Here is a 26,625-nt window from a genome sequence, read left to right on the forward strand (position 1 = left end):
CAAAGGAAGTTTCACTATTTGGCCTTATTATGCACATAGCATAATAAACTTAACTACATTTTATTTGAACACCTACTGTGTGCCAAGCTTATACCCTATCTTGAAACGTCAAAACCCTGCTCCTCTCTATTGCCATATAACCTACACTGAAGATGAGAAAAGTGAAACTTTGTGAGATTAAGTAACTGGATCACAGTGGTGTGAGGGAACAGGGAACAGTTCAGCTGGACTAGAATCAACTCCCTCTTGCAATCTGCTGTGCACCTGCCTTCATGGAGGCCCTCAATGAAGGATTGTGACTTTTAAACTATGTATTTGAGGAATGAATAACTAAGGGAGGAAATGGTCCCTATTTTCATCAAGTTCTTCATATTATGCAAAACATCCAGAAGAATGTAGACAATTTGGTTTAAAGAGAACAAAAATGTAAAATACCAGGGTTGTTAACTTTTAAGGTCATATGATCACTGTTTTAGAAATGGTGCAGTCTCGGCTCACTGCAACTTCAGCCTCCTGGGTTCAAGTGATTCTCCTGCCTCAGCCTCCCAAGTAGCTGGGATTACAGGCATGCGCCACCATGCCTGGCTAATTTTTTCTTTCTTTTTTTTTTTGAGACGGAGTTTCGCTGTTGTTGCCCAGGCTGGAGTGCAATGGCACAATCTCGGCTCACCACAATCTTTGCCTTTCGGGTTCAAGGGATTCTCCTGCCTCAGCCTCCCGAGTAGCTGGGCTTACAGGCATGTGCCACCACACCCGGCTAATGTTGTAGTTTTAGTAGAGACGGGGTTTCTCTGTGTTGGTTAGGCTGGTCTCAAACTCCTGACCTCAGGTGATCTACCCGCCTCGGCCTCTCAAAGTGCTGGGATCACAGGCATGAGCCATCACTCCTGGCCTAATTTTTGTATTTTTAGTAGAGAGAGGGTTTCACTCTGTTGGCCAGGCTGGTCTCGAATTCCTGACCTCAAGTTATCTGCCTGCCTCGGCCTCCCAAACTGTTGGAATTACAGGCGTTAACCACCATGCCTGGCCAGCTCTATTTCTTTAAGCCTACATGTTTTGCACTTGTTAAAAGTATTTGAACATACAATTACTCAGCTTCCCTTGTTTACGCGTGAATTTTGTATAATCTTAAATATTTTTTCCAATCTAAGCTTTATTTTATCCCGTTTCTTCTATATTTGTATAACTTTAGGTGGCTATCTTCATTGAAAGTTTTTTCTCAAAAGCCTTAAGATATAACATAGTTCTTGGCAGTAATTTGAAAGTTATTTGAGGAGAAGGGGAGACTTACAATGATGATTCAAATGAAGAAAACTAAAAAGTAATGAAGCAAGGCAGAGGAAAAAGCAGTATTCACTTGAGCACATCCCAAAAGAATAACATTTCAAATGTAACTAGAAAAAAGTATGCTGAAGTTCGCAATACAGAAATAATTATTAATAAGATAGCTTTAAAGCCCTGCTCAGCTTTTGAATGTTGGGAATTGACCCAGAGGTGGCTGTAACCTAAGATGGTTCCTTCAGTAATGACCATTTTTTCTTTTTCAAGATGATGATTATTCCCCACCTTCTAAGAGACAAAGACCAGCGAGCCACCACAGCCACCAGTCCCAGAACCCGCCAATGCTGGGGAACGGAAAATGAGGGAGTTCAACTCTGGTAAGTTCTCAGCGAAATCCATGACCTTTTCCTTTATCTTCTGGACTCTCAATGTGACTGATGAAAGTTACCACATGCTCTGCAGGGGGAAATGGTTTAGCATGTGTTACTACATCTTAATCACATCTTTGTAAAGCCAGGAGCATTTTACAAGTCATGTTACAGACATTGTTTAAACATAGTCTGTATTTACCAAAGTATAGGATGTTGTATCATCTCATATTAATTAGTTAGTTGGCTCAAAATTAGTGCTAATGACTTAGTAATTCAGTGATTTCTGTTAGCTTTAAAACCTTTATTTCAGAACTATTTCACCTCTTGGTTTTCATTTTTGCTGTGTGTCGCTGCCTGCCGGCTGCTAATTTATTAACTCCCAGTGAATCATGTGTCCTGTGAAGGGACTGAATATTAGTGGCAATTTATGTTGATGATTTGTATTTTGAATAAATAGTTTGAATACATAGAACATTAAGCTTGTATACATTTTGAAAATAGTATTTTAATATTCTACTGTCATAGTTACAATGATTGGATATATATTGAATTTATATGTACTTTAAGTTGTTATATGTTTATGGTCTTTAGCATTCTAACGTGTAATTGTATATCTGTTAAGTCTTTTTTTTTTCAAGATTAGACTGATTTATTGAGGCATCTGTTTGATGCCACATTAAGTGGCCCAGGCTTTGTGTAGGGGTTGAGGTTAAAGCAGGAAGAAGGGTGGTGAGAGGCGGGGTACCAGGATTAGGTTGGAATACCTGGGGGTGCTCTGAGGCTCCCCAAGTTTCCCTGGTCTTGGCCGCCTGTGCTGCTGGCCTGGGCATCTGATGGGCCTGCAAGGGTGGTCCAGGGGCTAGGGCAAGGACTTTGGAGTCATGCCGTTGGCTTTGAATCCAGACTCCTACACTTGGTAGCTGTGAACTCTCCATACCTCAGGGACCTGCAGAACTGAGCTCTGTCTGAGCCAGGTTCCATCCAGGCACTGCGCATCCATCCAGAGGGGCACTGCCTCAGGTTGCTCGCTATTCACTGCCTTCTCAAGCCGACCCTTGTCTCCTAGGCCCTCACAATCCAGTGGAGGAGACGAAACTCATCTGCTTCTGTCCCTCTGGGCACGCCTCATGCCAGGTGCATCTGTGGACAGGTGCCATGCTCCCGGGCTTCCAAAGTTGGAGAAAGCTGCCAGGCTCAGGTGGGTACATCACAGCAGCTGCTGCCCTCTGAACACAGTGACAAAAGAACACTCTGGGCCTGGAGCCCTGGTCTGGGGCAATGGGCAAGGCTGTTGCACTTCTCTGATCCCACTTCCCCATCTGGAAAGTGCGCTGATTATATCTCCCTGTGGGCACTGAGGGCTCAGTGTTAGTTTGAGAGCCAGCATCTGGGATTTGGGCTGTAATTCCCCGTCAGCCCCATAGCTGCGGGGAACCAGGGACTTTGTTGGGATTACCCTAGGCATCAGTTTAGCTTCCTGCCCCTGGCTTGGGCTCAGCACCTGAAGTAGTCTAGGGGGTAGGTGGTCCTGGTGGGGGCTGGGGCTTTTACCCAGACTGAGGTCACACCCAGAGCCAGAAGTCTTGGTGCCTTCTCTGGGCAAAGGTGCCAGCCTGTGCGACAAGAGCGAAACTCTGTCTCCAAAACAAAAACAAAAAACCTTGCAACATTTCAAGGGGTTCACACCTCCCTAAGGGCCTGGTAATTGGCTGGCTCTGGCCTGCATCTGGCCCCGGCCTGCATCTGGCCCCGAGGGTGTAGGTAACACCCCACCTTATCTGGTTTCTTCCTGCCAGGGCCAATCTTCAGACCTCAGGACTTTGCAGCTATCCCACCTCCCCTCTGGCCAGCCTTGAGCCCTTGTGGGTCCAGCACTTTTTCCAGGCTGTCTCCCGGTTGTCCTTCTGCCTCGAGGCCTGGCTCATGCTGCTCCCCCTCCCACTCTCCAAGACCCACAAGGACCACTCCACACCCAGCTCAGCCCCATCCCCTCAGATAGTCCTTTCTCTTTCCTCAGGTGGCCAGGTGCATATCTTGGTGTGAGGACCTTCACTGTATCTGGGAATGCCTACTGGTTACCTCGGTAACAGAGAACAAGGCATTTACCTGATATGAGTGTCTTGGTTCACTGTCTACATGGCTACGGAGGGAGTCAATAATAGGCTTTTCACTTGCTGCAAGGGCCAGTTCTCCTGGCCCCATGACTCTAGGGATGGAGGACGCTGCAAGAGATGCCCTGCTCACTTCCCAGCTGAGGACTGTGGGTCATCTCAGGGCGATTTCACAGTCCCCACATGCCCCACCCCCTCAGCTCTGCAAATACCAAGCAGTGCAGCCTGCCTAGGGGATGATGGGCTCGAGAGTGCCCAGGTAGTGCCCAGAGTGCCCTTGGCAGGCCCCTCACCTAGCTGCTTCCACAGCTCTGTAGCAAGAGTTCTAACCTTTTTTGACCGTGAAGCCTGCTGAGAATAAGAGCTGTGGACTGTTTTCCCAGAAAGGCATGTACATGCTCTCCACACAAAACCTTTCGTCGTGGCCTAGCACAGTGGCTTATGTAATCCCAGAACTTTGGGAGGCGGAGCCAGTCGGATCACCTGAGGTCAGGAGTTCAAGACCAGCCTGCCCAACATGGCGAAACCCTGTCTCTACTAAAAATACAAAAAATTAGCCAGGCGTGGTGGCAGCCACCTGTAATCCCAGCTACTCCGGAGGCTGAGGCAGGAAAATCACTTGAACCTGGGAGGCGCATGTTGTAGTGTGGTGAGATCACGCCACTGCACTCCAGCCTGGGCGACAGGACCGAAACTCTGTCTCAAAAAACAAAACAAAACAAAACAAAACAAAACAAAACAAAACAAAACCTTGCATCCTTTCAGGGGGCTCACACCTCCCTAAGGGCCCAGTAATTAAACCCTTTGGGCCTGAGGGTGAGAAACTTTGTCTCAGTTCTTCCCCGAGTGATCAGCCCAGGGGTAAGGAAGGAGAAGCCAGAAAGCAGGACCCATGAGAAGGGCCCCCTCCTGGAGTTTGAGGCCCACTCCCTCCTGCCCCTGCCTCTCCTCTGTCCAGGACTCCTCCCTGCTCTGCCCCACTCCTGGGGCCATAACCATGGGGAGCTGTGGTTTTCTACAGGCCCCTGGGCACAAAGTGGGCAGGCTCACCTGGAGGCGATCAGAGTAACATGGCAGGAAGTGAGGGGGAAAGCCGCCCTGGAACTGCGCCTCTCTGCCCCCTGACGTCACTGGCGTGCACTCCTCCCTCCCCTCACTCAGGCAGTGGCATGAGTTCCATGTGAGCGCTGTCCTGCTCCCTCTGCTGCCTCTTTTTTTTCTTGGGGCTGCCATAACACTTTCCCTTCCCCAGCCCTGCCAACCTGGTGGGACATTGGGCTTCCCTCTCACAGGGTCCTGGGGACAGGCCCATCCTTTTTCATACCCACAGAGAGACCCTTTTTTTCTTCAGGACCTGGGGAGCAGCCAGGTTCCATGAGTTAAATGCAGATCTGAACCAAGTTGGGATTGGGGTACACACTCTCCTCTACTGAAAAGTAGCTAGGGATTCCAACTAGGTGAGAAGGAGAGTGGGGCAGAGCCAGACCAGACAAGGACTGATCACCTGGAAAAAGCCTGCCATCAAAGGTCTTGGCAAATGCTGGGTGCAGTGGCTCACTCCTGTAATCCCAGCACTTTGCGGGGCTGAGACAGGTGGACTACTTGAGGCAAGGAGTTCAAGTCCAGCCTGGGCAACATGGCAAAACCCCATCTCTACTAGAAATACAAAAATTAGCTAGGCATGCTACACTCCTGTAATCCCAGCTACTCAGGAGACTGAGGCAGGAGAATCACTTGAACTGGGGAGGCAGAGGTCGAAGTGAGCCGAGATTGTGCCCCTGCACTCCAGTCTGGGAGACAGAGTGAAACTGGCCTCAAAAAAAAAAAAAAAAGAACATGGCCTTGGCAGAGAGGGGCCAGCCCAGCAGTGCCTTCCCTTGGGTTTCTCCTGGGTAGGCCTCTGCCATGAGGAGGTGCTTCCTTCTGCCTAACCATGGCCCACAGCAATGGAATGTCTGCTTCTGGGGGTTGGGTGGGAGACTGCTGGCAGAACTGGAAACCTTCAGGTGGGGTTTTTTTGTTTTGTTTTGTTTTCGAGATGGAGCGTCGCTCTGTCACCCAGGCTGGAGTGCAGTGGTGGAATCTCAGTTCACTGCAACCTCCGCCCCCCTGGGTTCAAACAATTCTCCTGTCTCAGCCTCCTGAGTAGCTGAGATTACAGGCATGTGCCACCATGCTCGGCTAGTTTTTGTACTTTTTGTATAGATGGCATTTCACCATGTTGGCTGGGCTGGTCTCGAACTCCTGACCTCAAGTGATCCACCCACCTCGGCCTCCCAAAGTGCTGGGATTACAGGCATGAGCCACTGAGCCCAGCCCCTTCAGGGGGGTTTTGAGGCTTCACTACAATACTAGTTTCCTGTGGCTGCTGCAACAAATTACCACACACTTAGTGACTTAAAACAACCAAAATGTATTCCCTTACAGGTCTGAAGGCCAGAATTCTACAGTAAGTCCTACTGAGTCAAGGTGGGAGCAGGGTCGGTGGCTTCCGAGGCTCTGCGGGAGAATCCGTTTCCTGGCCGTAGAGGTGGCCTGCACTCCTCAGCTTGTGCTGCCCGTCTCGAATGACTGGAGTTTCCTGCTTCTGTCACTACACCTCCCACCCTCTCCATCACCTGCTCTGCTCTTTTAAGGATCCGAGTGAGTACATCAACCCCAAAAGCCAAAGACCCTTAACTTCATTATATCTGCAAAGCCCCTTTTGCCATATAAGGTCATGTTCACCAGTTCCCGGGATTAGGATATGGGCATCTTGGGGGCATCAGCCTGCTACAGCTAGGCTGCAAAACTGTTACACCCTCCTGGTGTTTCAATGATTGGGAGAAAAAGGGTTGGCATTTTTTGCTTAGGGGTCCCTCTTAAACTTGTATCTGTAAGGTCGGGGGTCCCTCTTAACCTTGTGTTTTTGTTTTTGTTTTTTTGAGGTGGAGTCTTGCTCTGTCATCCAGGCTGGCAGTGGCGTGATCTTGGCTCACTGCAATGTCTGCCTCCTGGGTTCAGGTGATTCTCCTGCCTCAGCCTCCTGAGTAGCTGGGACTACAGGCTCCCGCCACCATGCCCTGCTGTTTTGTATTTTTGGTAGGGACGGGGTGGGGGTGGGGCTAGGGAGGGGGGTTTTGGCTATGTTGCCCTGAGCTCAAAGCGATCTGCCTGCCTCTGCTGCCAAAGTGCTGGGATTACAGGCCTGCACCACTGCACCCGGCTGCTGTAAAGTCTTATTTCACACAGCTGAGACATGTTTTAGGAAGTTTGCTAAAAGACCCCTGGAGACCGCCTCATTGTGACCTCCCTGTTATTGTGTTTAATTTGATTGAACTTTTCTGCCCTCCTGCTTTTCAGCTTCTCTAATAGTCTCCCATTAAACCAATTCTAAGAACCACCAAAAAGGGGAAATTTTTTCTTGAAAGCAGTAAAATGATATGGACTGTTAGAATGTAAAATATATGAAATAAGTCATTATACGTTAGTGCTGCTCTGACATAGGGACGTATTATTGAGAAGCAACTTTTGCTTGATTTTCAGAGAAATGGAATCATCGTATCGCTGATCTACGTAAACAAATTGAAGAATTGTCTGAAAGAAAATATGGTATGTCTAAACTGGAAAAGTCCTGTAATCTTATGTTCATGGGTGTTTACACAATGGAGTTACTGTTCATCATGGGGGTACCGTGGACAAGCCCAGGGCTGCCGGCGAGTCATGCCATCCTTACATGTTTCTCCCTATAAGGTGCTTTGTAGTGTCTACACACTTTGTTTCTAGATTGCTGCAAAGCTGAGGAAAAGTTGTATTTCTTTAGTTATTAGTTAACATTTCTTTTAAACTTTCAGTATGGAGATTGGAAATTTATTTACATATTTTTTGCAAAGCCCTGGATCTTAGGGATTTCATTGAATTATTTATTTATTTTTTTTGAGACGGAGCCTCACTCTGTCGCCCAGGCTGGAGTGCAGTGGCACGATCTCGGCTCACTGCAACCTCTGCCTCCCGGGTTCAAGCAGTTCTCTGCCTCAGCCTCCCGAGCAGCTAGGATTACAGGCACCAGCCACCACGCCTGGCTGATTTTTGTATTTTTAGTAGAGACGGGGTTTCATGATCTTGGCTAGGCTGGTCTTGAACTGCTGACCTCCTGATCCACTCACCTCAGCCTCCCAAAGTGCTGGGATTACAGGTGTGAGCCGCCACGCCTGGCCAAATATTATTTTTTTAAATGAATTGTTTCTCTTAGTCTGCTTTGTTAAATTTGGAATTCATCTGGGCGCGGTGGCTCACACCTGTAATCCCAGCACTTTGGGAGGCCAAGGCAGGCAGATATCTAGGTCGGGAGTTCGAGACCAGCCTGACCAACATGGAGAAACCCCGTCTGTACTAAAAATACAAAATTAGACGGGTGTGGTGGCGCATGTCTGTAATCCCAGCTATTCGGGAGGCCAAGGCAGGAGAATCGCGTGAACCCAGGAGGCAGAGGTTGCGGTGAGCCGAGGTTGCACCATTGCACTCTAGCCTGGGCAAAAAGAGCAAAACTCCATCTCAAAATAAATAAATAAATAAAATGTTCAGTACTCACCAAGGTGCCCCTATTGTCTCTACTTTTATCTTGATGCATCACTGAATTGATGTTAGATTTCAAATTCATCATTGCCCTTGTACTATTCTATCCTGAAGCCACCTTTATATAGTGATGAAAGAAATTAGCGATTTGTTATTATCCTCTCTCTGTTGGTATACATCAAATGCTCACCTAAAAAGAGCAACAACCAGTGGAAAACACATGATGTTTTTATTTGGGTGACTATTTACTTGTAACCTACTAGCAAACTATAAAATTGTATGATATGCAGAATTTTAACTGAATTGCTTTAAGTGAACATTTAAACATGATAAACAATATTGATGGTATTTATGTTAATATACTTAAAATGAACATTTTTCTTCATCATGAGTAATATAACCTACTCCTCAATGAAAACCTAGCATTAAATTTGCTAATGAATTCAATAACATTTCCATAATATTTTAAGTTACATGCTTAAGGTTCTCTTAGTGTTTCTCCCACTTTTTAATAGCTTATGCCTTTTTCGCCTTTGTTTTTTTTTGGTTCATTTTAAAGCAAAAATCTCACAACATGTGATATCTGGAAACACTGTAACCTAGTGGTAAGACCATAGGCCCTGGGGACACAGGCTGGCCACGTCTCTTCTCCTGTCTGAGCTTTAGTATCCTCTTTTGTGGTCATGAGAACTGAAGATCTGTCCCGAAGATTTGATAAGATAGTAAAGTGCTTCATATAATACCAGACATATAAATACACAGTAAATGCTTCCTCCTTATATTTTTATTGATTGATTGATTGAGACAGAATCTTGCTCTCTTGCCCAGGCTGGAATGCAGTGGCGTGATCATGGTTTCTGCAACCTCCACCTCCTGGGTTCAGGCAATTCTCCTGCCTCAGCCTCCCGAGGAGCTGGGATTACAGGTGCCTGCCACCATGCCCAGCTAATTATTGTACTTTTAGTACAGACGGGGTTTTACCATGTTGGCCAGGCTGGTCTCGAACTCCTGACCTCATGATCTGCCTGCCTCGGCCTCCCTCCCAAACTGCTGGGATTACAGGTGTGAGCCACTGTGCCCAGCCTGTCTTTTCTCTTCACACTCGCAGTTCATGATGAAATATTAAATATGTACTAGTGGATATTACTTTGCTGAATATTGCCTAGTGAATATTAAGTGTTTATTCTCACCTTTCAGACATGAACTTATGAATTCAACAGGTGAAGATTTACAACTTGATAAATCAGCTTTGTGAGGTACGTCTTCAGTCTTAAGTCAGATTAGAAAATTATGTGAGGTAATTAACACTTAACATTGATTTAATGGTAGCTTCCACATGAAATAGTATGCCTCTAAGTATTAATTATGTCCTAGGACAGGAGAATTCATGTTGTCAAAATTCTCATACTCTCTAGAACAATAAACTCATTTTCTTTTTATTAGTAAATATTGCATCTATGGGTAGACAAAACTGAAAGAACAATATTTGTTCTACTTTTGAGATGCAAGATTCATCTGGCATAATTTGAACAGGTTATTATTGAAGTCTACACCAGTCAACTGAATAAGCATTCATCAAATGTCCATGATATGCAGGACATAAGTTTTCTTTTAGAGTATGGAACCATGCATATTATCTTTTAATTAGATGATTTAGTTAGATATGTTTTTAAAGAACTAGAAATATAATTGATTTTCTTGTTTTGGCTCTGGAGTGGAGTGGGGACGAAACAGAATGGATTCACACTGTTTAGATTTACTAAAATGGAAGGATTGCAGCAAGATCATATCCCTAGTCTCCCCATAGCAAATGTCACCTGCTAGCTGTTTTTTTTTTTTTTTTTTTTTTTTTTTGGAGGTTGAAGTTTTGTTCTGTCGCCCACGCTGGAATGCAGTGGTATGATCTCAGCTCATGGCAAGCTCACCACCTGGGTTCAAGCAATTCTCCCTGCCTCAGCCTCCTAAGTAGCTGGGATTACAGGCCTCTGCCACCATGCCTGCCTAATTTTTGTATGTGTAGTAGAGTTGGGGTTTCACCATGTTGGCCAGGCTGGCCTTGAACTCCTGACTTCAGGAGATTCACCCGCCTCAGCCTCCCAAAGTGCTGGGATTATGGGTGTGTCACTGCACTTGGATTTAATGGGATATTTCACTACAGACTTTGGTAAACAGAATATTAGCATTTTTGGTGTTCTTTTTATTTTACTCATACTATTTTTCTTTGGACTCAATCACAATAACAGAATTAAAGATCAAAGTGTAAAAGTTAAAGACCAGTACAGATTCAATAATTATTCTTTTCTACATACTGTGTTTAAATGATATCCCTTTTTCTTTTTGTTCTTATAGCTCAAGCTGTAAAAGCCAAAGGTCCTGTGATGATCCCATACCCTTTTTTCCAGTCTCATGTTGAAGATTTTTATGTAGAAGGCCTTCCCAACGGAATTTTTTTTTTTTTTTTTTTTTTGAGATAGAGTTTTCACTCTTATCGCCCAGGCTGGGGTGCAATGGCGCAACCTTGCTGGTCACTGCAACCTCTGCCTCCTGGGTTCAAGAAATTCTCCTGCCTTAGCCTCCCAAGTCGCTGGGATTACAGGTGCCCACCACCACACCAGGCTAATTTTTGTATTTTTAGTGGAGATGGGGTTTCACCATGTTGGCCGGGCCAGTCTCGAACTCCTGACGTCAAGTGATCTTCCCGCCTCGACTCCTGACATCAAGTGATCTTCCCGCCTCGGCCTCCCAGAGTGCTGAGATTACAGACGTGAACCCATGCCTGGCCAGGGATTTTGTTTTTTAGGAAGGCTTTCTACTAATGGAATTCCTGGCCTTGAGAGGATGTTACTTTCGAAGGAAAGGATTTTTTTGTTGTTAAAAGGTAAGATTCCTGGATTCTTATTGGACTGTTATCTCTGTTATGAGTAATCCATCTTTAGTCATTCACCACTAGGGTTGTATTTAATTAAGTCTGAGTTATTTTATGGTGGTTTTGTTTTGTTTTGTTTTTACCGAATTTTGTTCTCATTGCCGTGGCTTGAGGGCAATGGCGTGATCTCGGGTCACCACATTCTCTGCCTTCCAGGTTCAAGCAATTCTCCTGCCTCAGCCTCCTGAGTAGCTGGATTTACAGGCATGCGCCACCGTGCCTGCCTAATTTTTTGTATTTTTAGTAGAGATGGTGTTTCACCATGTTGACCAGGCTGGTCTAGAACTCCTGACCTTGGGTGATCCACCCGCCTCGGCCTCCCAAAGTGCTGGGATTACAGGCATGAGCCACTGCGCCCAGCCTGGGCCTGCTTTTTTCTCTTTTTCTTTTTTTTCATTAGCAGCTTAAAATTGATGCCTTATTCAGACACAAGCAAAAGGACATTAGCCCAGCTTTGGAAATAGGTGTGAGCCCATATATGATTTTCCTAGTTTCTCCTCCCCCTTTGCTTTTTGCTCTCTTGTTAGTATATTAATTGTTTTCACTCTCTGAATCTTTTTTCCCCATTTCTTTGGCAGACATTTTTACTTGTCTTGGAAGAGTAGGTGAAGAGCTGTTTTTAGGATTCTTTGAAAGGGTACAGTATGGGTGACAGTCTTGGCTAATGGTAACATCCAGGGAGCTGGGGTCAGCGTGAGCTGGAATCAGTTCAAATTAGCAAAGCACTGGCACTCAGTGGCAGGAATACAAGTGACTGCAAAGTGTTAAACACATCTGGAAAGGGATACTGACATCATCCTCAGAATCTGTGGGGAGTTCACATAGCCAGTTAAGACCCATTCCTCTTTGACCCTATAAAGATTCTTTAAAGAATAATACCCTTAGTGGTTTTCTAGCCAGCTTGCCTGCTCATTTATCTTTGAGGATGACATGCCTTGTGGAGCTCCACAGGCCCCAGAGGGGTATGGATTCTGCATTTGAAAGTGCTGAAGCTGAGAGACTGGGTCTTGGTGGACCCCAAGAGGTCTGTTTCTCCTCTACTTATTGTTCCTTTTTTTCCCAGCAGCTGGCATTGCTGTTTAAATGGGTTGTTCTTTGCTGTTTTAAGTTGTTTCATAGTGGTGTGTCAGGATTTGGGTTTTCTTAATACTTTCCAAGCTGGTGACTTGAGTGGTGGTTAGGAAGGAACTGTTTTAGGGCTGTTCTGGAGCTATTGAGGTCAGGTGTCTAGATACTCCCAGCTTGTCTGTTGAGGAGAATGCTGTTCTCATTGTGCTGCCTTTGGTGGTGCTGTGTGTGGCTCTTTAGATGTGAGTGGAGGTGAGCTGGGGGAGTTAATGAGATCTTTTTTAGGTGCTTTTGATAAAGTAGCCTGCACTACAGGATTCACTGTGACTTTTTTCCTTAACCTATGCATTTCTCTCTGCTAGCTTTTGCTGTCTTTCTCATGCCTTTGATTTTCCCAGCTCCTCTTAGTTGAATTAACCTAAGTGCTCTGCTATGGTTTAAATGTGTCCCCCAAAGTTTATGTGCTGGAAACTCAATCCTCAATGCAACAGTTGGGATGTGGGGCCTAATAAAATAGCCTTCATGAATGAGTTAATGTTGTTATTGTGGTAATAGATTAGTAATCACAGAGTGGGCTTATTATAAAACAGAGTTCAGCCCTTTTGCCCTCTTGCTTTCTTGCACTCTCTTTTCCTTCTGCCTTCTGTAGTGGGATGATGCAGCAAGAAGACCCTTACCAGATGCAGGCCCCTCAACCTTGGACTTCCTAACATCCAGAACTGTTAAGAAATAAAATTTATTCCTTTCCTTTCCTTTTCTTCCTCCTTTCCCTTCTCCTCCCTTTTCTTCCCTTCCCCTCCCTCCCTCTCTGTCTCCCTCCCTCCCTCCCTCCTTCCCTCCCTTCCTCCTTCCCTCTTTCTCTCTTTCCCTTCCTTCCTTTCCTTCTTTTCCTTCCTTCCTTTCCTTCCCTCCTTCCCTTTTTCCCTCCTTCTCTCCTTCCTTCCTTTTTTCTTTCCTTCCTTTTTTCCTTTTTATAAATTATGCAGTCTGTGGTATTCTTTTATAGAAGCGTGAAATGGACAAAGACTCCATTTTCAAGAGCAAGCACTTTTGTAGTTTCTGAGCGAATTATGACTGCAAAGGAAGTTCTATAGGTAGCCTCAGATCCACTACCTAGGAAGCATGCTACCAAGCAGACCTAGGATCTAGGATTTGATCAAGTGCTGGGCAACATGATACCTCTGCAATTTAGCACCTCCCTATATACCTCCAGTTGGCTCAGCCCATCAGGGCTAAAACTACCCCTCATATCCTAGTGTCTCTTGTAGGCAGAAGCCTTGCCTAAACCCTAAGCTGCTTGGCTCACATTCTGTCTTGTGCTTTTTTTGTAGGGGGTTCAAATATACACAAAAGAAATATGTTGAACCTCCATGCACCCAACCCGCAGATTAAGAAGTTACCTCCATTTTTCCAGATTTGTTTCATCTGCTTCAATCTCCCTAAAAATTTATGTTTGTACAGGAAAGACTGAATAAATAGCTAATTCTCCACCCTACCTCTCATCTTAAGTCACTTTTCAGAGTAGTAAGTTAGTGACCTAGTAACCTTCCCTCTAATGACCAGTAGTTTTTTTTCTGAATACCATTATGAACTCATAGATTATTGTTTGCATTTGATGTATTTCAGGTCTTTGCAGTCTTTATTGTTTTGGATGCTTACATTGTCTCATCTAGGTTAATAATTATCTCTTCAAGTTGACTTTCATGTCTTTTTGATGTGATCCTGTTGGACTTTGATGGCTTCCTTGCTTTCTGGCAAAAAAGATGTTCCAGGATCAATATACTGCACCATACATGGAGTCAGCCATTTCTCTAGGGAAACTTGATTCCTTTTAGTAGAGAACACAGTTTGAGGTCTTGGACTGAATGACTTTTGTGAACCTCCTCTCCTGAGACTACAGCCTGCATCCCTGCATATAGCCCGTTTGGAGCTCTTGCTGGGCACCAACAGATCTCCTAAAACTGCTATATAGTTCTGCCTCATTCTTACAAAGATTCATCTCTTGAGAGTTTTGTGCTCTACCCCCAGATGTGGTCTTTCTGGTTCTGAAGCTTTTGCTTCAGTCACCCTGAATTTTGCCAGCCCTATGCATGCTATACCTTGGATTGCCAACTTGCCCTCACTGAAGCCAGTTTCTCTGGTTAGAATAGTTGCCCCAACCCATGCCTAATACTCTAGTAAACAAGGTTCTACCTGGGCTTAGGTTAACTTTTGCTCCTTTGGGCCCTGTGTTCTACCAGCATTCCATTTATCTGAAACTCTCCCTCACCTTAAGAACTTATCTGTTCTTTAATGATTTACTGCTGCTTCCTGGGTTTGAAAGAACCCAGTTCAGGAGTTTCTGTTTTAGTTTGAGATCTTATAGGCCTGTCTCATCAGGTTGGTGTCAGCCCAGCTAGGATTAGGCAGAATTGGGTGGGGGCTGTAGTGCATTTTTGGCACAGCATGTACCTGTCTGACTAATTCTCTGTCTTTTCTTCCCTGTTGCAATTCATGGGTCTTAGCATCTTCTGAATGGTGTTTAGTAGGTCATCCTGTTGATTTCCTGCTAGGGAGTAGCATACTCTGGCTCTGTACCATTGGCCAAGGGACTTAAGGATAGATGAAGGGCTGCAGTTTTGTTAAATGGAACAATATGAAGAGATGGCATTGTAAAAAAAAAAAGGCTTGGCAGCAGGGCCCATTTGAATGGTTGGTCCTTGGCTCCTTTGTTGATATAGGCAGATCCTTGATGGGAATTTGGAATGATCCCAAATATTGTAGATCACTGGTACATCAAGTCATCCTCAAGGTTGTCTCTGTAACAGTCTTGAATGATATTTTGTCAGTCTTTGGAGATTCTCTGTATAGGGTTTAATCATTTAGTTATTTCAGCTGAGCCTGTTTAGTTTCTTTGCAAGGAGATAAGAAATGTGAAAGAGATGCAGACATTAGGGAAAAAAAGTCAGGAGCCTTGTTTCCCCACCCTCTACTTGGGTTCTGGAACTAGACTCATAGGTGAGTAGTGAGGAGCTGGGCCCAAGCACATTAATCCTAGATCTAGCTCTGCTTTGAGCTCGCTCCAGTTCTTGTATCAAATTCACTTCAAGCCACCCAGAGTAGTATGTAGAGGAGTCATTCAGGACCGTGCTTATACTTCATTGTATCAAATGGGAGATCCAGTAATTTATAGCCTATTATTTCTGGAGCCTGGAGATGGCTCTGCATAAGATTTGCTGAAGCAAATTTTATTACATTAGAAGAGAACCTAGCTGGCTGCATCCTACACTGGAAGCTTTTAGATGCTAATAAGGAGGTCATGTAAAGGTCACAGAATGACTCTGGAATCCATTCCCCGCCAAGAAAGAATAATGACATTCTATGTTGGCCTCTTTTCATTTCCCTTTGATTTTGAGTAATAAATTCTCTCCTCACTGCCCAGCTGAACTGTTTGGGAGTCTCTATTCCCTAGAAAGACTCTGGTCACATACCCATCAGATTAAATTAGGTGAAAACTCTTTGGCCTTCATGAATGTTGAAGGATTTCAAAGGGCTAATGGAAATTCTTCTAGAAGTAACTGCAACCTCCGCCTTCCGGGTTCAAGCGATTTTCCTGCCTCAGCCTCCCGAGTAGGTGGGATTACAGTTGTCCACCACCATGCCCAACTAATTTTTGTATTTTTAGTAGAGACGGGGTTTCACCACGTTGGCCAGGCTGATCTAGAACTTTTGACCTCAGGTGATCCGCCCGCCTCAGCCTCCCAAAGTGCTGGGATTACAGGCGTGATCCACCGCGCCCAGTTAAACTTCAGTTTTTCATGTTCCATGCATAGGTCAGGGTCTTAGGGAGTGATTCATTCTAGCAGAACTCCCTGGATTTTAAAGCAGATGTTCCATTTATTAATTGACAAAGGAGGCATATTTCTCCCCTGGTAACCCAAAGATTTAGGTCATTTTCCCAGAGACTCCATTTCCACTGTGAGGGTTCTTGGAAAACTAAGCAGAGGATGAGGAAAAGTCTGTGAACAAGCTTGCTGGTCTCTCCCTGTCCTACAAAGAGCATACCTCTTCTGTAACCAGAAGGCCCTTTTGATTAGTCAAGGCTGGACAGACTGAGATTGGGGGTGTGTGTGTGTGTGTGTGTGTGTGTGTGTGTGTGTGTGTGTGTTTGTGTGTGTCTTGAGACAGGGTCTCACTCTGTCACCCAGGCTGGAGTGCAGTGGTGAGATCAGAGCTCACTGCAGCTTCCACTTCCTGGGCTCAAGCGATCCTCCTATTTCAGCCTCCAGAGTAGCTGGGACTATACGAATGTTTTACCGCACCCAGTTCATTTTCTAATTTTTTGTAGAGATGAGGTTTCACTGTGTTGCTCAGGCTGGTCTTGAACTCCTGGCCTCACGGAATCCTCCTGCCTTAGTCTCCCAGTGGGCTGGGATTATAGGTATGAGCCACCTCACCTGACCTGCAATGACTTTTCAACAATGTAATTTCTCTTTTACAGAGCCACCTAAGCTGAAGATTCCCTTGAGAACAAGTACTGTCCTGTGGTTTCATGGCCTTTCTTCCATTTGTGGTTCTTGCGAAGTGGAATTTAAATGACATCTTATCAAGATGGATAAACCCTAGTTTCCCAGTGCTGGAATATAGAAAATGGGTGGACAAGTAAATCCCACTCAGCACCCATAGTCCAGGCATGGGGACCTCAACACACCTGAGCCCCAGACATCACCTTTCATTGTGAGTAGCTCTGAGATGACACTTCTGCTGTTCTCAATTCCAGCATTAATTGGATTAGATAGTAATTTTATGAAGAATTTTCATATGCCACAATCCTGACCATATCTTGAAGTGAACAGAAAAATTCTATTAAAAAGTCAACCTTCTGTCTCACTCTGTTGCCCAGACTGGAGTGCAGTGGTGCAATTATGGCTCACTGCAGCCTCAACCTCCTGGGCTCAAGCAATCCTCCTGCCTCAGCCTCACAAGTAGCTGGGACTACAGGTGCTTGTCACCACACCTCACTAATTTTCCCATTTGTGTTATATGTGGGTTCCACAGGACTGACTTCGAAAACTTGAGTATGCGTGGATTTTGGTATATACAGAAATGGGAGAGTTGGAACTAATCCCCCCATATACCAAGGGACAAATTGTATCTGTTTTTACAATTATACAGTAGGAGACATTATGTTCCATGACAATGGTAATTTTTAATGACAGTTTTTAATTGAGTGAAATTACCATAAAAATAATAATAGTAGCAGCTAATATTTACTGAGCTGTTACTAGGTGCCTATAAATAGCATAGATTTTTAAATTCTCCATAATTCTTCATTATTTCACTTAACCACTCTATCTTACATTACTCATGCTTGCCTCAGTAGCACACATACTTAAGTTGGAACAATAGAGAGATTGGCACGGCCTCTGTGAAAGAATGACATGCAAATTTGTGAAGCATTCCATATTTTTTTAAAAAAAGAGAAAAAAATTACTCCCAGATTTTCACTGTGTTTGTGCATATGACCTTTTGTTTAGGTTGAATTATATCCAAAGATGAAATTTCCAGAAGTGAGATTACTGTGAGTCACAGGGCATGAGCATTCTTATTACCCTTGATGTGAATTGCAAAGCTTTCAGGCATGGTGGCTGTCAGCCTGTAATTCCAGCACTTTGGGAGGCTGAGGTGGGAAGATTGCTTGAGGCCAGGAGTTGGAGGAGGCGGTATAATGAGTCACAGTCTGTATGATTTAAAAAAAATTTCCAAGCTTTATGCTGGAAGGCTTATATACATTTTAAACACCACTAATACTACAAGAAAATGGCCATTTCACTGCACCTTCGCCCACACAGGTATTAAAATTTAACAAGTTATTTTCTGTGTGATAAATGAAAGACCTGATATTATTACTTTGTCACCCATTCTTTTTTCTTTTTTGAGACACAGTCTCGCTCTGTCGACCAGGCTGGAGTGCAGTGGTGTGATCTCGGCTCACTGCAACCTGTGCCTCCCAGGTTCAAGCGATTCTCCCGCCTCAGCCTTCTGAGTAGCTGGGATTACAGGCACATGCCACCATGCCCGGCTAATTTTTGTATTTTTAGTAGAAACGTGGTTTCACCATGTTGATCAGGCTGGTCTCGAACTCCTGACCTCGTGATCTACCCGCCTCGGCCTCCCAAAGTGCTTGATTACAGCTGTGAGCCATGCACCCAGCCTATTTGTCACATATTTTATCTTTCCTTATGTTAGCTTATTAGCTTTATTTCTTTATTGTCCTTTTTTTTTTTTTTTTTTTTTTTTGAGATGAAGTCTCGCTCTGTCTCCTAGGCTTCAGTGTAGTGGCACAGTCTCAACTCACTGCAGCCTTGACCTCCTAGGCTCAGGTGATCCTTCCACCTCAGTAGTTGGGACTATAGGCACATGCCACTATGCCTGGCCAATTATTTTTATTTTTTTATTTTTACTAGAGACGAGGTCTTGCTTTGTTTCTTAGGCTGGTCTGGAACTCCTGGCCTCAAGCAATCCCCCCACCACCCCCTCCCAAAGTACTGGTATTATAAGCATGAGCCACCATGCCTGGGGTATCTGTGTCTTTTCCATTTATTTATAGAGTTACTTTGTCTTTTACTAATTCAATGATCTGTTTAATCTTTTATTAAATTATAAAAATAATAAATACTTTTAAATAAGTGAAAAATGTCCTTCACTCTTTAGACCCATAATCTTATCTCAGGAAATAATTGCAATTGAGAAAATGGGCCATATCCTTCAAGATACATACATGGTGATTGAACATCACTTCATATTTTCATATTTCGTGGACATTTGTGCCAATACCTATTGATCTATCTTAATCCTTTTCATGGTTGCATAATATTTTATTATATGGATGTATCACAATTTACCAGTACCAGTCAACTGCTGGAGGCATTTAGGCTCCTTCTAATATTTGCTTTGAGCTCTTTATATAATTAAAAATTAACCCCTCAGCCAGTTGTGGCAGCTCACACCTGTAATCCAAGCATTTTGGAAGGCTGAGGTGAGAGAACTGCCTGAGTGTAGGAGATCACCACCAACCTGGTCAACATAGTGACACTTTGTCTCTACGAAAAATTAAAAAAAAAAAAAGAGCTACATGTTGCAGTGCACACCTGTAGTCCCAGCTACTGGGGAGGCTAAGACTGGAGGATCACTTGAGTCTAGAAGGTTGAGGCTGCAGTAAGCTATGATCACACCATTGCACTTTAGCTTTGCTAAGAGCAAGACTGCATTTCTTAAACAAAATAAAAATTAGATGGGAATATTGCTCAAGCCCTGGAGGTTGAGGCTGCAGTTAACTGTGATTGCACCACTGCAGTCCAGCCTAGGCGATAGAGCAAGACCCTTTCTCTAAAAATAAAATAAAATAAAAATTAACCTTCTATCATATTTCCCAGTAACACCTTCCCTCCTACATTTCTCCTAGAAGCCCTTAAATTTTGTTTTTCACATATCGTTTAAAACTTTTAAGTGCTGATGTCTGTCTGTGTCATCCCTCTTTTTTTTTTTTTTTAAAAAAATGTCTTTTTGTCACTTCTAGCTGGACCTACCATGAAAGACTTCTGAATCCAGGAAGAGAAACTGACTGGGCAACATGTTATTCAGGTACAAAAAGACTTGGACTGTAAGTCAAAAATGATCAAATAATAGTGCATGCATCAAGTGCAATGGGAAGCTCTTCTGGAGAGGGAGAGAAGCTTCCAGTTAAGGTGACATTGAAGCCAAGTCCTGTAAGATAAGGAAGAGTTGTATGAGAGTGGGGAGGGAAGGGGGAGGTGGAGGGATGGGGATTGGGCTGGGATGGCATGGAGTGAGCTGCCCAGGCAGGGAAACCAGCACTATACAGACCTGAACAATGAAGATGGCACATTTTGTTCAGGGAATGGTGAATTAAGTGTGGCAGAAATGCTTTGTAGAGACAGTAATTTGCTTGTATGGAATTTTGCCCAAGAGACCTCATTACAGTTTCTAATTTTTTGATGTTATCATGCATCACTGCCCTTGTCAGATAGTATCATGATCACAATAACATCAAGCATAATATTTCATTGATTCTCACAAAAACAGGTGGGTGCCACAGTTATCCCCATTATATGCACAAAATGATGAAGACTTGGGGTTAATGAGCTATTTGCCCAAGCTCACCTGAATATTAAGACTGAGTCAAATGTTAGTCTGGTCTGACTTTAATGCTTGCCTTGTTCATGAGCACCATGCATTGCCTCTCCTATGCAGTTAAGCAGGTAGACAGGTGAGAGAAGAGCCCGTGTGATATCGGGGGAAATTCACCCCTGATATTTCATGTAGGTTCTTTTCTATTTTCCCTGAGTGCCAGCCTGTCTGAGAAATAAAGGGAAAGAGTACAAAAGAGAGAAAATTTAAAGCTGGGTGTCCAGGGGAGACATCACATGTCGGCAGGTTCCGTGATGCCCCCCAAGGTGCAAAACCAACAAGTTTTTATTAGTGATTTTCAAAAGGGAAGGGAGTGTATGAATAGGGTGTGGGTCACAGAGATCACATGCTTCACAAGGTAATAAAATATCACAAGGCAAATGGAGGCAGGGCAAGATCACAGGACCACAGGACCGGGGCAAAATTAAAATTGCTAATGAAGTTTTGGGCACGCATTGTCATTGATAACATCTTATCAGGAGAAAGGGTTTGAGAGCAGACAACCCATCTGACCAAAATTTATTAGGCGGGAATTTCCTTGTCCTGATAAGCCTGGGAGCGCCACGCGAGCCCAGGGCTTATTTCATCCCTTATCTACGACTGTAAAAGACAGCCGTCCCCAAAGCGGCCATTTCAGAGGCCTCCCCTTAGGGATGCATTCTCTTTCTCAGGGATGTTCTTTGCTGAGAAAAAGAATTCAGCAATATTTCTCCTATTTGCTTTTGAAAGAAGAGAAATATGGCTCTGTTCCACCCGGCCCACAGGCAGCCAGAGTTTAAGGTTATCTCCCTTGTTCCCTGAAATTGCTGTTATCCTGTTCTTTTTTCAAGGTGCCCAGGTTTCATACTGTTTAAACAACTTGTGCAGTTAACGCAATTATCACAGGGTCCTGCGGGGACATTTATCCTCAGCTTACGAAGATGACCGGATTAAGAGATTAAAGTAAAGACAGGCATAGGAAATCACAAGGGTATTGATTGGGGGAAGTGATAAGTGTCCATGAAATCTTCACAATTTATGTTCAGAGATTGCAGTAAAGACAGGCCTAAGAAATTATAGAAGTATTAATTTGGGGAACTAATAAATGCCCATGAAATCTTCACAATTTATGTTCTTCTGCCGTGGCTTCAGCCGGTCCCTCCGTTTGGGGTCCCTGACTTCCCGCAACACGTTTCTCTCTACTCACAGACTTCTGACCAAATGTGTGTGCAGAGTTTCTACACCAGTTCTCCAACTCTCTGGATACCAACCGCGTATCCCACAATTCCATTCTGACACTACCTAGAGTTAGCGCAGAACCCACAGGTTAGGGGCTCAGTCCCACAAGACCACCCTCACTTCAGATGCCAGTTGCAAGTCCTAGGTTGTCACCTGTATTTTGACCAACCAGTTAGAAATCAGGGTTTCCCATGACCCTCTTCTTGAGTTTAATTATTTACTAGAACAACTCACAGAACTTAGAAAAACAGGTTTTTTTCTTTTCTTTTTAAGAGACAGGGCCTCGCTCTGTTGTCCAGGCTGGTGTGCAGTGGTGCAATCATAGCTCATTGAAGCCTCAACCTCCAGGGCTCAAGTGATTCTCCTGCTTCAGCCTCTCAAGTAGCTGGAATTACAGGGTTCCCACCACCACATTTGGCTAATTTCTTTTATTTTTTGTATAGATGGGGTCTTCTTATGTTGCCCAGGCTGGTCTCAAATTCCTAGGCTCAAGTGATTCCGCCCACCTCTGCCTCCCAAAGTGCTGGGATTATGGGCATGAGCCAGCGCATCTGGCCACCTTATTTTCTATTACTGGCTCAATGTAATGGCTCCATCTCAGGAACAGCCAATGAAAGAGATGCACAGGACAGGGTAAGTGGGGAGGGGCACAGAGCTTCCATGCCCTCTGTTGGGCACACTACCCTCCCAGGACCTCCTTGTGTTTAGCAACACAGAAGCTCTCCAAACCCTGCTGTTTGGGTGTTTATGGAGGCATGATTGATAAAATCATTGGCCATTGGTAGTTAAGTCAATCTCCAGTTCCTTTTGCCTCCTGGAGTTCAGCAGGTGAGGCTGAAAGTTCCAAGCCTCAAAAAATGTGGTTGGGGCCAGGTGCAGTGGCTCACTCCTGTAATCCTAGCAGTTTGGAAGGCTGAGGCACATGGACCACTTGAGGTCAGGAGTTTGAGACCAGCCTGACCAACATGGTGAAACCCCATTTCTACTAAAAATAACAACAATTAGCTAGGCATTGTGGCACATCCCTATAATTCCAGCTACTCGGGAGGCCGAGGCAGGAGAATTGCTTGAACCCGGGAGGTGGAGGTTGTAGTGAGCTGAGATTGTGCCATTGCACTCCAGCCTGGGCTACAAGAGCCAAACTCCGTTAAAAAAAAAAATGTGGTTGCTTTCTCTGGCAGCTAGCCCTCCTCCTGAAGCAGTCTAGGAGCTTGCAGCCACCCTGTTAGCTCAGCAGCATCCCACATGCATTCTTACCATGCTGCAGATCTGAAAGACCTTAGAGGCCCTTGTGTCAGGAACCTGGGACTAAGACTAAATATCAAAACAGAAAATGCTCCTATTACCTCTGTCACGAAGGGCTTTATAAGAGCTTTGGAAGTTCTATGCCAGGAACCAGGGGCAGAGACCAAATGTATATTTCTTTTCTTATATTGGAGACAGAGTCTCACTCTGCCACTGAGACTGGAGTGCAGTGATGTGATCATAGCTCACTGCAGCCTTGACCTCCTAGGCTAAAGCAATCCTCCCACCGTAGCCTCTCCAGTAGCTGGAACTACAGGCATGCATCACCATGTCCAGCTGATTTTAATTTTAATTTTGTAAAGGCAGGGTCTTCCTATTTTCCCCAGGCTGATCTCTAACTCTTGGCCTCAAGCAGTCCTTCCTCTTTGGCCTCCCAAAATGTTGGGATTACAGATGGGAGCCCCCATACCCACCAATCACAAGGATCTTTATAAGAGAAGGAGGTAGGAGAGTCAGAATTAGAGAAAGTGATGTGGTAATGGAAGAAGAGGTCAGAGAGGGAGATTTGAAGATGCTGCACTTCTGGCCTTGAATATGGAGTCACGAGGTAAGTCAAGGAATGGGGGTGGCTTCTAGAAGCTGGAAAAGGCAAAGGAGCACATTCTGTCTAGAGCCTCCCCCAGAAGGAATGAAGCCCCTCTGACACCTTGACTTTAGCCTTAATAGACCTAGTTGGGCTTCTGGCCCCCAGAACTGTAAGATGGTAGATTTGTGGTGTTTGATGCCACTAAATGTAGGGTACTTTGTTGTAGCAACAACAAAAAATGAACATGAAGCTGGGACCTCATGTTACAGTTGCTCATGCCTGTAATCCCAGAACTTTAGGAGGCTGAGGTGGGAGGATCGCTTAAGCCCAGGAGCTTAAGACCAGCCTGGGCAACATAATGAGACCTGATGTCTAAACAAAATTTTTTTAAAAGGCCAGGCGCAGTGGCTCACGCCTGTAATCCCAGCACTTTGGGAGGCCGAGGAGGGTGGATCACGAGGTCAGAAGTTCAAGACCAGCCTAGCCAAGATGGTGAAACCCCATCTCTACTAAAAATACAAACATTAGCCAGGTGTGGTGGTGGGTGCCTGTAATCCCAGCTACTCGGGAGGCAGAGAATCACTTGAACCCAAAAGGCAGACATTGCAGTGAGCCAAGATCACACCCTTACACTTCAGCCTGGGCGACCGAGACTCCGTCTCAAAAAAAAAAAAAAAAAAAAAAAAAAAAGCCATGTGTTGTGGCATGCAGCTGTAGTCTCAGTTCCTAGGGTGGCTGAGGCGGGAGGATTGTTTAAGCCTGGGAGGTTGAAGTTGCTGTGAGCTGTGATTGCACCAGTGTACTCCAGCCTGGGCAATAAAGCAAGACCTTGTTTCAAAAAGAAAGAAAGAAATGAGCATGGTGGGAATGGGGACAGATGGCAGTGTTAAGTAGAGTGGTCAGGGTTGGCCTCATAAGTGAATATTGAGCAAAAGTTTGAAGCAGGTGATGGAGCTGGCCAAGGTGCTGAGGGAAGAGCATTGTAGGCTGAGTCAACAGGATAAAGGCATTAGGAGGAAACTCTCTGGTGTGTCTGAGGCTCTGGAAGGAGGCCAGTGGAGCAAAGAGATAGAGGGAGCGAAGTCAGCAAGGAGGCCAGGGAGTTGCTGGGCTGGGATCGGTACAGATCGTGTAAGCCCTGGGACGCTATTGCTGGGGCTTTGGCTTTTACTCTGACTAAAATGGGAACCACCGAGGACTTCTGAGCAGAGAGGCGACGTGATCTGTCTCCTGATTTAAAAGCACGACCTGGCTGCCAAGTTGAGAAAGACTATGGGAAGATTTGGGTAGAAGCATGGGGGCCAAGCTGTGGCAACATCCCGCTGGGAGATGATAGTGATCCTGACCGGGTTCACGGTGGTGGTGAGAGATGGTCAGAGCCTGGATACACGTTGAAGTCAGTCAGTAGGATTTCCTGACAGACTGGATGTGAGCTGTGAGAGAAGGCAGTGGTCAAGATTGAGTTTGATTCTGATTGAATTATTAAGTAATTTTAAAAAACACTACTGCCTTTCCCAATCCTACCAAGTAAAAGATGCTAGATAAAAGAAATCTCAAATTAGGCCAGGTGCAGTGGCTCACACCTATAGTTCCAACAGTTTGAGAGGCAGAGATGGGAGTATGTTTTAAGGCCATGAGTTTGAGAGCAGCCTGGGCAACACAGCAAGACCTCCTCTCTAATAAAATAATTAATAAAAAAAATTTTAATAAAATAAAATAAATATAGCCAGGCATGATGGTATGTACCTATGGCCCCAGTTACTCATGTGGCTGAGATGGGCAGATCTCTTGATTCTAGGAGTTTGAGGCCAGCTTGGGCAACATAGCAAGACTTCTCTCTCTACAAAAATGAAAAAAATGCCTGACATGGTGGTACTTGCCTGTTTTCCCAGGTATGGGGGCAGCTGAGGCAGGAGCATCTCTTGAGCCCAGTTGGTCAAGGTTGCAGTGAGCTATGATTATACCACTGCACTCCATCCTGGGTGACAGAGTGGGACCCTGTCTCAAAATACAAATACAAATGAAATCTCAAGTCAGACCAGTCCCTTCTAGGCTATGTAGGCCTTGTAACCACATAGCTGCATGATCGGGTTTGTGTGGCTGTGGATGAGGAGACCCCTGTCCAATTGTTGGCTATGTAATCAGTTTATTTTTCAATATAGTAATCAAATATATTTCATCATACTTGATGGTCTCAGATATGTGTGGATTTTGGAATTCCCCTTGGAACAGGTTGTAACATCTTATTGGCTCCATAATTCCATATTTTTTAAAAATCTGATCAGTTTTTAATAAGATCAGAATTGATATTAGACTACTTAATCGGTTTTGTTAATGAGAAAATGAAATTGGGTTGTTTGCATTTTATCCAAGATGGGTGTCATATTGGCTACATCTCATCAATACTTGAACAAATGCAAAATTAGAGCTTCTTTATCATGAAACACGATGTAATTCTTGAAGAAGATGCCATTTCTTTTTTTTCTTTTTTCTTTTTTTAAGATAAGAGTCTTTCTCTTGTCACCCAGGCTGGAGTGCAGTGGTGCAATTTTGGCTCACTGCAGCCTTCACCTTCTGGGTTCAAGCAATTCTCCTGCCTCAGCCTCCTGAGTAGCTGAGATTACAGGCGCCCGTCATCATACCCAGCTAATTTTTGTATTTTTAGTAGAGATGGGGTTTCACCATGTTGGCCAGGCTCCTCTGGAGCTCCTGACCTCAGGCAATCTGCCTGCCTCAGCCTCCCAAAATTCAAGGAGTACAGATGTGAGCAACCACGCCCAGCCTCCATTTCTTTTTTGTAGTCTTTAATAAACAGCTGCTATCATTGCAGACTTGCTATTTAGGCACTTAGGAATTTTTCACTAGAAGGCATGTAAATAAAGACCATGGGCATTTGTAATGAATTTAGCATTCATTCTTTGACTACATGACTGTCCCCAGAGCTGTAACTTTATTGAATTTTTTAGAAGCCATTTAGCTAGCAACTGAGCCTAACCAGCCACTCACCGTCATTATTCAGTGCTCTTTTATTATTGTCTATTTCTCCTCCAACTTGGCTACACTCACAAAGTGATA

General features: G+C 44.6%; 2 long non-coding RNA genes and 1 other non-coding gene across 4 annotated transcripts; all 3 read left to right on the top strand.

Moving 5' to 3' along the window:
- The first annotated feature begins 1,548 nt into the window (after window positions 1-1,548).
- On the top strand, window positions 1,549-10,896 carry LOC129138174 (uncharacterized). Its single transcript, XR_008541240.2, has 6 exons — window positions 1,549-1,658; window positions 2,719-2,850; window positions 6,191-6,406; window positions 7,289-7,354; window positions 9,515-9,573; window positions 10,667-10,896. It is a non-coding gene; the product is annotated as an uncharacterized LOC129138174 (long non-coding RNA).
- Window positions 10,897-11,475: 579 nt separating this feature from the next.
- On the top strand, window positions 11,476-26,057 carry LOC129138173 (uncharacterized). Of its 2 annotated transcripts, none has more exons than XR_008541239.2 (4): window positions 11,476-11,707; window positions 16,792-17,027; window positions 19,870-19,934; window positions 21,993-26,057. It is a non-coding gene; the product is annotated as an uncharacterized LOC129138173 (long non-coding RNA). The 2 variants fall into 2 exon arrangements; XR_008541238.2 differs by having other exon boundaries at window positions 22,163-26,057.
- On the top strand, window positions 17,658-17,761 carry LOC129138550 (U6 spliceosomal RNA). The gene has a single exon (XR_008541880.1). It is a non-coding gene; the product is annotated as a U6 spliceosomal RNA (small nuclear RNA).
- Window positions 26,058-26,625: the final 568 nt, after the last annotated feature.

The sequence above is a fragment of the Pan troglodytes genome, chromosome 1 (assembly GCF_028858775.2).
Source record: "Pan troglodytes isolate AG18354 chromosome 1, NHGRI_mPanTro3-v2.0_pri, whole genome shotgun sequence".
Classification (NCBI taxonomy): domain Eukaryota; kingdom Metazoa; phylum Chordata; class Mammalia; order Primates; family Hominidae; genus Pan; species Pan troglodytes.